Raw genomic sequence first — 16,021 nt, 5'->3', positions numbered from 1 at the left:
CTGCAAAAAGAACCTGAGCTGAGGGCAACTCCACGGCATGAAAACATTCAATTCCATCGGGGCGACCGCCTTTCTTCCAGCAGTTCAATCCAAACCCAGGTGAAACTAATTACCGGTGGATTTGCTGAAGTGTCAGTTTTCACGTTGGGAAAACGATGGCCTTGTAAATAGAAATATCGGTGAAAACGCCGCGTTAAATGAAATGCCAATTAAGCGGCTTAACCCCCACCGTTGCTAAATACACTTCTGATTGTGTCTGTTTCTCCCACCTGAAGTGAAATTACACAGCAGATTCTGCCTCTCCGACACACGCTGCCGGTAATTAGCACTGCTAGCTTTACCTGTAAGTGGAGGGAGGGAAGGAGGAAGGAAGCTGCTGATTTGAATATAAGAGAAACGTGGAGTTGTTGTGTGTTTCCGTTCTTTTTCCCGCGCAGATGTCTGATTATCTCGCCAGGCCTCGTCTGGAAAGATTTAAATTGGGCTGATTTTCATTCAGCCGTGCAGATGTGAGATTGTCCTGAAAAGAAGATTAGCTTCACTGGACGAGTTGCTGTTTCCTTTGACCTTCGCGTCCCCCGCAGAGCGCCGCCGTCCACCTCCAGCCCGCCCTGCGGCGTCCAGGCTGACTGATGGCTCCTCCTGCTCCATTTCATAAAGAAGCTGCCCACCTGTGCTTCAGTGTAGAATAATTACACCGCCGCTCCTGCGGCTAAACATCGGCGTCTAATTCGGCAGATGATGTTGCTCAACTTGCCATCAGCGTCGCCCCCGTTGAGCGATACCTTGTAGCTCTCCTTGCTGCCGCTCATTAAAGACGACTAAATCAAGCGAGGCGGCTGAGTGTCATTGGAGCGGCGACGCTTCGGACGGAAATGATTTCTTCCCCCAAATCCCAACTTTTGAGAGGTTGGCAGGGTGGGAGCTGATGCAGCGCAGAAGGCCGCGATGATGTTTATTAATTACAATATCTGCTTCCCTGACAGGCGCACCTGTCCCTGAGACGGACGCCTGAGATGAAGCCAGGCTCCGCCGCGCTCCTTGATTGACGTTTTGCGTGGCGGCTTGGTCTCCGGCTGAGGCGGCGTTGTGATGCCGAGGCAGGGCCGCGGTGCCCTTGAGCGTTGACTGGGGGGGGCACAGCTCCTCCTGCCCTCGGTCCCGCCACGTGCGAGGAATTACAAACCTCTGAAATGGCCTCGGCGCCTCCCGGAGCGCCGTTCTGACGGTCCAAACAGGGAAAGTGACTCAGGTTTTATTTAAAGTGACACTTTGTTTGGAGCAGAGCGCCGTTAGCAGCGGCGCGGCGCTCTCCTTGGGGCTCAAGGGTAATAGACTGGAGGTGTTTGGGAGTCATACCGGCGCTCCACTCCAGGGTCGGAGAGAATTGATACCAAAGGCCAAAGATGTCCAGTTGAGTTGGGAATTTTGGGATTGGTGGGTCTGTGCCAGGCAAACACAGAAGTCCTGGAAATGAAAGCGATCAGTTATTTGGTTTCAACAGCCTTTCATCACGGAGGTTAACTGGCGACGGCTCCACGCCGCCCGCTTCAAATGAGATGCTTAATCTCACAAATCCGTGCGGTGCTCGAATCCGCGTCCAAGTGCCAGGTTGTTGATTCCAAACAACCCCCTGTCAAACTTGGGAGCCTCGCTGATGGTAAAACCAGTCGGCTTTTATCAGTTCTTGTTTTTAATTAGACGTGCGCAGCTGCTTCAGATTTATGTTCTTACTCTAATCCTCACCTTTTATAAAACCTTCATTTTTAGGCCGGCGTTACCTCCTTGTAATCTCTCTCCTCCCCCTTTATCTTTGCCTCGTTTGCGTCACGTCCCTCTGCATTTCCATCCCTCGCCCGTGCCCACTTGAGATGCCGGATTTCTGCTTCTTTGCTTCATTTTTCTCCTGATTTTTGAACAGTGGAGCCCGGCGGAGCAGCTGCATTCCGCCTCTCCCACACTATCGGAGCCAATTGACCGTGACACTGTGAGTCAGTGGAAACGAGGATGACATCCTCATACGGGAGACAAAAGGTCCTCACCCACAGAGGGATGATACGTCTGCCTCTCTCTCCACCCCTTCGCCCGGACCGATACTTCTCGCCATTGGCGGATCCTTCCCTGCCTAAAAACCTGGTTTGAATGAGCCTGGGGGTGAATGGGGGTGGATGGGGGGGGGGGGGGGGGACTAGTGCAAAGAGTGAGGCAGCAACAAGAGGAAATGCTTAATTAGGATTATGGGATTTGTCTCTGCACCTTTGGAATCCAGAGGAGGAGGCTGCTGGATGTCAGAGGGATATAAGTCGGGGTCTCGTTTAATCAGGGAGTGTGGCCCCCGTGGCCCCCGTGGCCCTGACCCCGCCAGCAATTCATTACCGCTCAAATGCAAACAGCAGCTCCTTCAGCGCGTCCGCCGTCGCCCCGTCACCGGTGATGGAGCGAAGCCGGCTGAATATAATGAAACCAGTTATTTCCCTGTCAACTCTGAATACTTTTATATTTTTTCCCCGCCTCCATTCTCTACCTCTCTCTCTCGCTCTCTCTCTCTCTCCCCCCCCTCTCTGTCTCTGAACAGATATTGCCATGGCAACTGTAGATCCTGTATGGAGTGGCTGTAGGATATTAAGTAGTTCCAAAAGGAAAAAAAAAAAATCCCACAAATCCCCAAAACAAGAGCAGAGAGGGAGGCAGATGCTGGTGCGGTTAAGGAATTTAGCATTTATGGGATTATTTACAAGAGTGACGCGCCAACTTGGGGAAGCGTTTTCCTGGCGCCGCCGCGTTCCACCTGTCATCGGAGCAGCTCTATATTTGCTCTTATCTCCGGTCAATAGATCCGCCGCCGTGATTGGCAAGCGTATAGATCGAGGGCTGTGTTCTAGTTGCAATTCGTCTCTGCCCGCCACCCAATTCGACAGCTGTCACCCAGCAGTGGCACAAATCCCACAGGCCATTATGAGGCTGGTTTAATCCTCACGACGGCGGCAACAGAAGCCTTTCAAGGAGGGTTTCGGAGCACGGTACCCTGTCTGTCACATGCGTCTGCGCGCTTCAGGGAAGGCTACAGTACACTGTTGTCAGCCCCCCCTCCATCACTTATGTCTTGTTTTACCCCCCAGAGCCTCTGAGGCTAATGCACTGGAAGTCTTGTGATGAAGATCGGTCACGCGCTTTGTTTTAGCAACTGAAACTCAAAATTAACTTGGATTTAGCTGCTCCTGATGCGCTATCACGCAAGTAGGTTTGTTAACGAGCTCTTACCTAATTCTCTGTGCTTCCTCTGGCCACACTCCAACTTGTGTGTACTCTAGTTTATAGTTGGAGTCATTTAGCGGGCATTAACATAAAGACCTTAGACAGGAACCAGCTAGCCTTGTTCTGTCCTGCCTTTAAAAATACAGCTAGAGGCGCTTCTAGAGCTCATTAATTAGCAATATTAACACAGCTGTCCCTTTCAACAGCCATCAAGGGAAAGCCAAAGCTGGGAACCCGCATTTAAACCACCTCGGCAGCATTGATAAACAGTTCATGCAATGCTAAGATAATCAGTTTAACGCTGTACCTCCAGAAGCGGCAGACCGGTGTGCGCAAATTTTTAATCTTCACGCCTTAAAGCTGCTTTAAAGTACAGGAAATGTCCTGGCGTCCCTCCTCTCAATGAAAAGGCCCCGCTCGGAGGAGCTCATTCCAAAGGTTTAGAAACTTTTCCGGTCGACTGAATGCTCCAGCAGTCATATTGAAATCTACAGCCGTGCTCTGTTTGTTTATTTATTTATTTCCCATTGGCTATTTAGAACTCAGGGAGCGCTGAGATTGCCAATCTCACGCAGCACAATCAATAACTGGTCAACCGCACAAGTAATCAGTGACTTTAAACAGCTTCGTCTCAGGCTCCCTTTTCTTCTTTTGACCGTCACGTGCTGTGTGTAACAGTTTGCCACGTTAGCCTCGCAGAAGCTTTTTCAGGACTTCAGCTGCAGCCCAGACAGGGGCAAGAACCTTTTAAGTCCCAATAAAAGAAGTTCTGGGACCTATAAAAGGCGGCTAAGGCACAAGAAAACTAAATGTGAATCCTTCACGAGCTAACAACGTCCCCTGGGAGGTGCTGCAGACCCAAAACAAAGAACACGGTGCTTCAAATGAATGCTAATGCCACTCGGGATGCGTCAAGCTCATCGTCAGCGATGACAATATGCTGATGCGTTCGCAGCTTATCGCCGCTCCCCCGACGAGGCGGGGAGGGAAAATTTAAAATGCACGCTTTTATTACAAATATACCGTTTCAAACATGAGGAAGCATTTGGAAATTTGTGTTATCTTGTAAGAATTCTGTATCTCGGCGGGGGGGGGGAGTAGTTGCCCGCTACGGAACCAAAACTTAGCTATACATCAAACAGCGGCTATGCATTAATAAGCTCCAGAATAGATTTATCTATTATTACATTCTTATCATGAAACAGCCCGGATGTTATTTTTATTTGCACTTGCTGCTAATGTTGCCTTCGCGCCGGCCTGTTGCTTCCTCAAGACGTTCATCGCATGCTAAAGTTGCAGCACGTGGGTCGCCAGCTTATCGCGTCGTCCCCCTAATGAGGAAAATGAGAAAATGCCACCCAGAGTCATTTATTCTAATTCATGATCAGCTCCTCTGCCTTCCTCAAAGTCTGGAGACGCCACCGCGGGTACAGTGATGGATGCGATGCCTGTGACCTATAATAGACAGACCCACAATTAAAGTGTGCCTTATCTCCCCACCGCGACGCCGGGAGATAGATGCTGATAGCGGCCTTCCCTTTGATGTTCAATCACGCACTCCGCCCGGTCTTGGCTCGCCCCCTCAGAGTGACTGATGCGCATTTGAATATTTCTTTCTCGCAGGTAAACATTAGCATTCTGCTGGCTCGCTGGGCCGCCCCTCCCTCCCTCCTCGCTCCACTTTGGAGGTGTCTGTCTCTTTTACTCATTTATTCTCCCAGAACACCGCAACCTCATTTAAAGTGTTTATTTGCGTGCTCCGTAGGAGCCGGGCTAACGCTTTGAGTATGCTTTGATTTTGGAATTATTCATCAGCGGATAAAGGTTGTCTTTAGATTTTCCTCCAACGCCTCGTTTGTTTTGCTAATCTTTTGTTCTTTATTTTTATCTCGCTTCTGTCCCAAATATCATCATCTAAACTCTTCAACTCGCTCCTGCAGTGGTTTTATTCTTCATATGCTGGATTTCAATCTCTAGTCTTTGCCTGACCTTTGACCCTTGCGTGGTGTGTCCATTAAATGCCCGAGTGAACCTGCAGATGTCACCTTTAGACCAGACTGGCCCAAAATAAAAGTGCTGACTGTCTTTATTTGCTTAATTCTCCATATATGAGGAGTTTCTGGAGATGTCTGATACTTATGGACATTGTTTATAGGTTACATTAACTTTAAATATCAGACTTTGCAAGAGAAAATGTGGTTTATCAGCTCTGCAGATAATTATGGGGTCTGAACACTCCACAGGTGAAGGCTAATGTTTAAAAAAATGTTTTCTGATATGTGAAAGGCCCTAAAATTGAGTCATTGTGGCTATTTTGTGTGTATCTGCATTGATTTTTTAATAGATTAAGCCAAATGCCTGAGGTGAACACCTCAGACCTCAGTCTCTGATGCTAACATGCATGAACGCGACACCACCAGGACAACAGTTATATCAACTATTTGGAACTCGCCATTTTTACAGATGGATCAAACTCCTTCAGGCATTTTATGTTGGAATTTTACTCCAATCATCAGTTTCAGATTTACATTGATTAGGATTTTAATGACGCCCTTTATGACCATCTGGATCAAATATGCATGTTTATTTTTGAGGAAATAAGAGGTGTTGCGAGCACACACACGCTGTTCCAGACCAGGAACGGGGGGGGAGGGGGGGTGAAGCTAGATGTGTTTCTCTGGTGCCTTCAGTCGCGGAGCTCTTTGATTGGCAGCAGCGGCGGCGTCTCGGACCAGCGCGCCCGCGGATGAGGCGCGCCACGCCGGGCCCTTTAGCGCGGCAGCTCCCCGGCGAACTGTGTGGCAATTAACCCACGGGCTGGCTTGTGTGTGCGCGTGTGCGTGCGTGGGAGATCAAACAGTGCTGATTAACAACCGGCCGTCCCGTCGTGTGCGATGACGTCATCGGACTAACCGTGGCGGGTTCGAACGCAGCGCAATAACCAGGAGAAGAAATGATCGATTCCTCCGCGCGGTAATGAAACAGCTCCATCAGTCAGTTTTTATTGTGATCCACTGCCTTAATGCCGTTTTTTTTTCTTCCATTTTGCTGCAAATGTGGTCAGTGTTCAATTATGCACGTGCTGTGAAGATTTGATGAACGCCCGCTCGTTCGTGCGTAATTCCTTTTTGTTTCTTCTCCCTCGGCTCGTCTACTTTCCACGGTCAACATCACACAAATGAGACTTTTTTAGTGGGTGCGAGACAAGATGTGTGTGAGTTGACGTTTAAATAAGCCGGCCACTGATATGCCGGCTATAATGAAGAAGATTTTGCTCTTTTTAATTAACGTCGGGCTTATAATCAAGGTCCAGGCGGCCAGAGAGGGAGGGAGAAAAAAACCACCACTGACCTTTTAGAAGTGAAGAACATCCCATTGTTATAAAACGGATTCAAACAAATGAGATCATTTTTAATTTACCGTTTTTCACCTCCACCTTCTCCACACGCGTCCTGACCCCCGTCGTGGATTGTCGGCGGGCCCTGAACCTCCCCGCCCGCTCCGTTTGATTCCTTTGAGCGAAGCAGCCGCACCGCGGACATTCAATCACATTATTTTGGCGCGATGATTTGCTGCCTCCGCCTGTGACCTGAACCACACAAGAGGGGCTCCGTAGATCAGAGCGCCTCGACGCCACGCAGCGCGTCCCGCAGCGCGTCCCTGACCGCTGACGAGGACGGTTCCGGACACAGAACGGAAGCAGCACCCCCGAACCCCCTTCTACAATATTTTAATGCCATTTATCCCGAACTACCTGCAGGTCGGCAGCTGCGCCGAGCTGTTCTGGCAGGAGAGTGATAGAGAGGAGGCTTAGAGCGGCGGTCCTGGGGGTGGATGATTGAGAGAAGTATCGGGTCGACCTCTGCGAGAGACGAGCGAGCCGAGGCTGCAGAGCGCCGTGGATGTTCCCGGACTCGTGTTTTTCCCTCCACCGATCCCGCATCTACTGTTTGCCCCTTTATGAGGGATCCAAATGGGTGCGTCTTTTGACCCCCCAGGACCTTGAAGAAACTCTCCCAGGGTGAACTCTTGTGTCAAGACAGACCCACAGACGGAGCAAAGAGAGAATTCCCAATCCTTCACCCACTTCGGGGGCGAGCGGCTGCGGTGCGCGGGGCTGATTTGCCATGGCCCGTGCACAGAGGCAGCATGTCTGATGTGTTCAGCGTGTCTCCAGCCGACCACCACTGCTCACTTCCAGCTCGCCATTTCTGCACATTTTATCCTCGATAACCAGCTTTGAAACCATTCCCCCCCCCCCCATTTTCTGTTCGCAGCAGCATTTTTTTTAGGTATCCTGTCACGCTAATTAAGATTTGAGGTTGTTTGTGCGAGTGAAATGGGACGCGGCCCACTGAGGATGACAATGGGCTGTTCCGCTTCATCTCCCGTCATCATGTTTTGACGTGATCTGTGCACACAGTGACCCCCAAAAAATCCCAGGACTTACATCACTCTCAGCAGGAGTCAGACAAGGAAAAATGTGACGTCTCTCTGGCGGGGCTGACCGAGCGTGTCAGCCCGGATGATCTGTGGCGGCAAATATCAGTCACTTAGCGTCTGCGGCTACAGCAGCGCTACAGCAACACATGATTTAATGGTAAAGTGGCGTTTCCACCCCGCGAATATTCTTGTTTTCTGCTTGGCTTGGTTTGGCTAACCAGCAGCAGCTCCCAGCTGCACATATGTCCACCGACGTGGGCGACGGCTGTTTGAGTTCAGGTCAGCGCTCAGCAGACTGACAAGGAAAGAGTTTCTCCTTCAAATTGAGGCCTTTGTTGATGAACTCAGTGCCGCCGGAGGGGAGAACCATTCCCGACTTAGCTAATGCGGCTGTTTGGCTTCCTTCTCTGAGATTCTCGCTGCTTTGACGCAGCATCTGATCCCCTGGATTGAACTTTTGCTGCCATCTTTTCCACCCGTCGCCGCTCTTTTATCCTCAGGTTAGCCGTTCGCGAACAGTCACCATAAAAGGAGCATTTTGCAGCGGGTGCAGGTGAGAACCTGTCGGCTAGCGTCCGACTGATATGAGTGATACCGATCTAAGAGCAGTTATTTTCCCGCCGCCGCGCTGTCATTTGGCTCGCAGAGCGGACACGGGCCTGGCTTGAACCCGCTTTTCCGCTGCCAGCCGGCCGGTGATTAGTGTTGTGGCAGTCTGCGGCTCAGTGCAGACGCCTGATAAAGGGGGTCAGCCTGAGCCAAACGCCCACCTGCCAACTTACTCTCCCACTTAGCAGCCTGTTTCCTCTCAGCCTGCTCGCCACGAACAATGTCCCCCATCTCCGCTCCGTGGTCGCCTCCCACGAAACACATCATCTCTGTCCGCCTCTTGACTCCACGGCGTGCTAATAATATTTAGAGCTTATTCTTCATCCAAATTACAGCGAGAGAGCCAACAAAAACGGTCCACCCGTCGCCTGACTGCAGGGGGACATGGGGTCACTTAATTGGATATCGAAAGGGAGCACGTTGGAGGCGAGAAAGCAAAGGACATTTGTAGGTAGTAACACAATAGCGGCATCGTGGGGGGGTGGGGGTGTAATGGATGTTATTCTCCAATCAGAGAGCAGCTTTACTGTGTTGAGAAAGGACCCGTACAAAACAGCGAGATTGGAGAAAAGATGGGTTTTTGAGCTTTGTGCTCGATGATTTACTGCACTCATATAGGCTCTAATCAGATCTCAGGTGTTTTAGAAGTCTTTCACCATCAAATCTCTCCGGGTAAAAAATGGCGAAACTCAAGCAGCGCGGCTCTGGATCCCGGCCTCATCCATCCCGGCCTCATCCATCCTGGCCGTGGGAAACGACGCAACTCGCACGCCAGACGAAGAAATTGGAGGTATTTTGAATACAAAGTGCCGCATTACACCAGGAAGTTGGGTTCATCTCTCTGGATTTCAATTTAGAAGTTGAAGGGGAGAAAAATGTAGAGCGCAGGGGAACACGCAGAGGTCGCGACCGCCTCGCTTCAGTTCTCCTTCAACACGCCGTTCCGCCGCAACATTTAGAAAAGAACCGATTTGGGCTTCCACAGGCGACGCACGCCAGTCACCTCGAGGCCTCGAGGAAGGTCAGCGGCGGGTCGCTTTTAATCCGCCCGCCCTCACACGTTCGGCGCCGCAGCCTCGCGGACACGCCATGAATTTCATTACACGGTTCTTCCCATTGACATGGCGGCGACGGTGGTTCCCTCAAGTTTCTTTGGGCATAATTCAAAGTCTGGGAATCCATCAAGTTCCGGACGCGTTCACCAAGATAAAAATAATACCCTCCGCTCTGCTCTGAAATTAAAGGCTCGGTCTGATGCATCTTTGTCCAGAATACATTTATTTTTCCCCCGTCATTTTCAGCCCAGGCACACACGTGCGCGTGATAGCGTTCCGGTGCTGGCCTAACCCTCCTCTGTCCCCCTACTTTAGCTGACTTTTCATACTGCATAGCTCAGCATTATCTGAGGAGGCCTCGTGGTTGATGCTAATTGCTGCCACCGTCCCGTCATCACATTAGTCTCTCATGGCTGCTCGCGTGTCCCCTCACGCCGCACGTACAGGCGGAATTTAATCAGACCTGCCACGGAAACAAATGCACGCCTTTTCGCCTGGATCAAATATGCATGTATGGGCCATCATTAACACGCAGCAGAAGATGTATTACAGACTGGGCTGCTTTTTTATTCTAATTAACATTATTGTTGTAGCAATGCGATGTTGCAACGGATTTAATGTACAAGAGCAACCCTGCGGTTAGGGGGTATAAACTGTGCTGAAATCCAGCTTCCATATGTTCAAAAATCACCAAAGGAAAAAGGAATCATCATTTTAAGTCTTCCAGATGTTTTATGATCCAAACGACATGTTCACGGGTCGGGTTTGTTGTGTTTTGCTGGCTGGCTTAATGTTGTCATTTTACATAACTTTACTGTTTTAATAGCTAAACTTTAGTTACTTTATGCTTATAATCTTCACTCTATTCTGCTAAGTGAATATATTTATGTGGATGTCCGACAAAAATGCACGATTGTTAAAATAAAAAATGTCTAAGAAGGAGTTCGGGCTACTTTTTACAGCTCTGCTGACACCGGTGCTTCCACTGTAATAACTATTGATTCAGTGTTGGATTCCTTATTATGGATTTATTTCAGCCTCTCTGAAGAGACTCTCGAGTTTAAGGTGGAATTACAAAGCGTCAGCGACACCGCGGCCCTTATTGGAAAGTGAAGTTCATATTCTCTTCACTGGATTACGCCGACTAGTTCTCCAGCCTCCCTGTGTCAAACAGACGCCTTCAATCAAATTACAACTGTTTGGAGGGGGGAGGAAGGGGGGGGGGGGGGGGGTGTCTGTGCTAAAGTTCGTAATTGCTCAACAGAAGAAAAGTGCTGTTCTGAGAAAATCCAGTGTCCACCTTCGGATGACCTGGGAAGGCGCAGGTGATGGACCCGTGACTCGATTAGGAATTAACACATGAACCCAGTGAGGAAATCAAGGCGAGTGAGACACGTCCTGGTGCTCCCGTCCCTTCAGTGGGGAATTGGAGGGCGATGTACATCGTTGGGTAGTGTAGTGATGTGATTTAAGACCACGGAGGGGGCACTACACATGTCCTCCTAAATAACCCAACAGCACTCCCCCTGAGCTTTAACCGGCCAACATAAAAATAGAGCACCAGGGTGATCGCTCAGAATTATGATGGAGGGGCGAAAGAAAGAGGAGAGGAAACATCAGATTCAAAGAGAAAGGGACCAAATAAATCCCTCTGCCTAATGTAACGGCATTATTTGGACAATACAGACTTTACTCCAAATAGAAAGTGGCCTATTAAGGGCAATTTTGATGGTAGATTGAAGCAAAACGAGTGTATGAAGACAATTAAGCAGACTTATTGTTGCGCCTCACTAGAGTCCCAGAGGAGGGGGGGCAGTTCATCTTCAACCAAAAGGACATTAGTGTAGATCCCATCATTAATTTGACAATAATGGCGTCCCCGGTGCTGCAGACATTGCCTCCATGTGAGCATGAAAGAAATCTGTTTTTCCGGAGGTGAGTTAATAACTGGGTGTATTCTTCAAACACAAACCGGCTCCATCCACACTGTCAGAGGAGGCTCAGGTCTCACTGATAATTAATCCTCTGACATCTAAAATTAAAAAAAAATAAAAGTTCTGCTAAAGAAACTAAAGATTACCGACGGTGGGCCGATGGCCTCATTCCAGTTTCCTTTGTGTATTTAAATCCTTTTTTTAAAAAAAAGCAAAAACAAAAACAACCCCAACAGACCTCTGAAGTATATATGCTGCAGATAATATCTGACAGCTGAGGCTCCTCTCCAGCGTAGCAGAGGGGAAAAACAAGACTGTCACGCTGCCTGGCGCTCCCCAGACACCAGCCGGGCGAGGAACCGGCCACCTTCGCAGCTTCCCCCGTCTGCGGTGTGAAAGGCCAACGTTCAAACCGGAGGAAAACGTGTATCGCACCACACCAGGAGTTACAGGAGGGGGGGATGCTATCGAACATCTGGGAGTAATCCAAAATCTAAATTCATAAACAAGCTGCGGATGTTGGATTTATTGCTCTCCGAACGGCTGTTCGCCAGTGTTTGCCGTACATCACGGCTAACCAAGCTGCAATGATGCTCCATTTACTGTCATAAAGTCATATTAGATGGCGGAGAAGCGCTTTAGGGTAAGGAATAACAGAATTTCCCATCATTCCACAGAGCTCTTCGAGATCTATGAATTGATTGATGGAATCGTCCAGGAAGCCTTCCCTTTTGGACGCGACTAGAACGATATCTACGCCTATATTGATCATCTCAGAGGCTACAGTGGGCACTCGTGCAGCAGTGACACCAGCTCCCGTCATCTGAGCCCAATTATCCTGGTACGGAGAGGTGTCGGTGTGAGATGCACTCTGCAGCCTGTTCTTAAACATCGGTCATGTTCAGAATGAGACGCACGGCTCACTTATTAGCTTAATGAGCAGGTTCGAGCAGGTTCCATGTCCTTACATCCTAATGATGCAGGACTGGATCTACATAATAAAGACGCGTGTGCAGTCGGATCCAGCCCCGGTTACGGAGGAGGAGATTTAGAAGTTTGAACAGAGGTTAGGATGAGGAGGGCGTTCAGGCCAATCACACGTTTGGACTAACGGAGCGGCACGAATCCTTTATGTGGAGGCGGAAAAATGAGGTGAGATTTATGCTCTAATTGTGGTTTCAAGTGTTTTTGCTGATAGCAGAACTGGTGAACTGCCGGGGCAGCAAGTATTCAGTCGTGCTCATAGTTTTTTTCATATCCTGCCTTTAACTTTTTCTCCATTCGGTTTATTTTTACTTTGCAGGTGACAGTTTCACGTGATTCTCTAACTGATCTGAGTCAGCAAAGCCTAAAACCTGCGCTAATATTACTATTTTCATCTGGATTAAAATACACACAACACCAGAATCTTCTCTCTCTGAGGAGCTGGGAATGAGGTCAAACCCTTTCCTGATTGACAACTCGGAGCCCGAGTTCATCTTTATTTTAGGCTCTCCTCTGCTAATGGAAGGGGTCTGTGGCACTGGAGACCAGTGCAGAGAACTGGAGTGCCCCCATGGTCCCACACAGATGGACAAGATGAGAGGTGAACGTAGGCGCGGCTAAATATCTGAAGTCCAGGAGTCGCAGATCTCGGCCTCGGGTCCATGACGCCGTTGTTGGCACCTTTCAGTCACTCCAGGGACGAGAACAGTTGAGCGGTTAAAGCCGCTTTGTGCCCCGAAGATCAAAAGATGGCTGAGCTATGCCAGAAGCGTCTCCTGCGGAGCTACGGGGCTTCAATTTCCTGAATACACAAATGCTCAAATCCATCAGCGATGGGGAAATTAAACTCCCATTAAAATGAGATTCGTGTTCTGTTTAACCTGACTTTTATTAAGTATGTCAGCCATCTGTTTGGTTAGAACTCTCCTGGCTGCGCTGAGCTAAAGCCTGACTCACTCTGGCCACGGTGCTAATGTTTGGGCTCAGCCTGGACTCCATAAAATGTCAAAAAAACAGACTTGCTATCCAAGGTTTGGGTGGGCGTGGCCAGTTTCACTGGATTCAAAGATGGGTCCTGTGGCAGGTGCATGGAGATGATTACTCAATTCACCATAGGTGTGTTGGGGTGAATCAATCCGATTTCCAGGAGCAGGTGCAGCTGGAATGGGTTAGAACTCTGAATTCTGTGCACTGATGAGCCTTTGAACTAGCCTCTAATGCTGAACTGTGCCGCAAGCAAAATGTCACAGGCAGTCATAATGCTAATGCTAGCGCCGGACAGAGGCCGCAACGCGACGTCCTTCACTTCCTCTGACGTGAGGGCTGCAGCGAAAAGATAGACTGGTTGGCCCTAAATGGCTACTTCAGCCAAACCACAAGAGCATCATCAACTTCTGAGGCATGATGTGAAGGGAGAAGAATGAGACCCTGGAAATGGAAAAGTGGAAAACACATCTGCTGATTTAGGTTTATGTGAGCGCATGTAGTGATTGATGGCGAGCGGGGGAGCAGGCGGAATGCTGGGAAACACACAGCGAGGCGAGACTCTTCAGAACCGCCTGCGACTCTGGGCCGAAATATTCAATCTGATCAACGGAACGTCTGCAGCTTTTCCATCTTCGCCTCGCCACCTTCCTCCGCTGTCGTCCAGGAAACTTTCAGGTAGGCAGATAAAGTAGCTCCACAGACCTGAGCCGGTTTCCAAGGTAACAGTGAGCAGCCCCTCCCCCTCCTTTTGGGTTGAACGGCTAATTTACACACCTGTGCCCCTGCGTTACCGTGGAGCCACAGTGTGTTTATTTCAATCCACCTCAAATGTGATCACAGCGTCCGGGCAGCTGCAGCTCATTAGCTGTAATAAACCGACAGTAATGTTCCGCCATTCGCTCAGTCATCACGCCACCCAGCCCCCCCCCCCCCCCACCCCCCCGTCCTCTCCCCTGCTCTCCTCACACCTCTACCCCAGTGGCTTCACGTCACTCTGTCACCTAATGAAGTGTCCTGTTGCTGCCACTATAAATTAAACCATTTCACAGGATGGGAGGAGGTTTCTGACCTTTTATTTTTTTTTAAATCTGGGAACAATCGCAACAATTCTGGGTTCCATTCCTGGCCTTTCCCACGTGTGGATCTTCTTCAGGCACGCTGGTTTCCACCCACAGTCCAGAAACATCAGGCTGATAGGCATTCAGGTGGGGGGGGGGTGTATCATTGAGGCTGTACTTGCCATCAGTGGATTAAGGTGATGTTATCTGTGGACACGCTCCTGCCTCCATGACACCATGGGACTGCTTATCAGTCTGCGCTGGTTCATTCCTCCGCCCTTCGTTATGGCTCATGTGAACAGGCCGGAGGAGCCCCTGTTCATCGGAGCACTTCATAATTCAGCACCTCCCTCTGGGTTTTCAGCCAGTTTGGACCATATAGGCTGTATGTTATCAAGAATGTAGCAACTTGACTTTGAGAATAAAAGCTACGCTGTGCTCCGCCGGGGCATTTTAAATGTTTGGGAAGCTCGGATTTGTTAAATCTTAATTATTTGCTAAATGAATCCAGTCCTTTAAATGGCCCGGAGTTGTGTTTTGTTGTTTTGCACAATGACTGAGACCTCAGTGAAGGACGAGTGTGGATGATTTTAGCTTTTGCTACACATCAACAAAACTCTGCACAAACTCAACTCATCTAAAATCCCGTTGGGATTTGTTGACAAAGAGATTGTTCAGGTCCTCACGTGCATGTGGGATTCTGTAGAAGATCCAGAATTGATAAGACACGGCCCGGGCTACTCGTTGCTATTCATAGATCAGCCTGTGGGTGATTACGTCATCAGCGCGCTGTGGACGGCGTTCATAATGAGCGATGGGCGCTGCACGTTGCACTGATATCACAAAACACATCAGGGAACTTTTCAGTTGAAGCTTTGCACCCAAAGTTAAGTTCCGACATGTTCAGACAGTCCAAATTGAGTTTTGCAGAGCTTTTGTGTTTAACTTTCTTCAGGCTGAGTCCCTGTCCACCTAAGGGCCACAAGATAAACAGTCCACTGGCACCGCAGACGCTGTAATTTGGGTGCATCTTAATGACTGTTGCTCCGAGCTGTTTGCACAGGTTCCCTGAAAGCCCAGTGAAGGTCAGGGTGGCACCTCAGAGCAGACACTAAAGACTCAATTGTTCAGACAATCGTCAGTGCAGCACACACACACACACACACACACACACACACACACACACACACACTAACCAGTCTGACAGTCAATCTCAGACCCTTGTGCTTGTTTGCTCAAATGAACAAATGAAAAAACAACATCCTTTGGTAATCGGGTCAAAGGTTACATTCCTCGAGTCTGTCAGCCCTTATGTAAGGCTGGATACGCTTTAATTAGGTCAGAAGTTTGTTTGTTTGTTATAGCAGGCAAAAAAACACAACTTGCTGAAGACTGAAAGCTGAGGGGTAATGAACTAGCATGCAGAGAAATGCTACGATAGACGTTCTGAGTACTGAAGGTTTATTTTCCGTATTTTGTCAGTGAGGGCTGCATCAGTAACATGTGGGTGTGTCTCTGCCGTGTTGTGTATGGATAAATCTGAACCATTTGTCATCGCATCTCTGTATATTGATTTTTTTTTGCTCTTACCTGCGCTGCAAACAAGCCAATTTAGCCATTCTTTCTACTTGACTTTTGCCATTCTCTGCTGCCCTTCTGCTCGGATCACAAGATGTCAGTTTGAAGGCAACTCAAG

The sequence above is a fragment of the Takifugu flavidus genome, chromosome 10 (assembly GCF_003711565.1).
Source record: "Takifugu flavidus isolate HTHZ2018 chromosome 10, ASM371156v2, whole genome shotgun sequence".
In the NCBI taxonomy this organism is placed as follows: domain Eukaryota; kingdom Metazoa; phylum Chordata; class Actinopteri; order Tetraodontiformes; family Tetraodontidae; genus Takifugu; species Takifugu flavidus.
The sequence above is the reverse complement of the archived record's forward strand: the minus strand, read 5'-3'. Positions refer to the sequence as shown.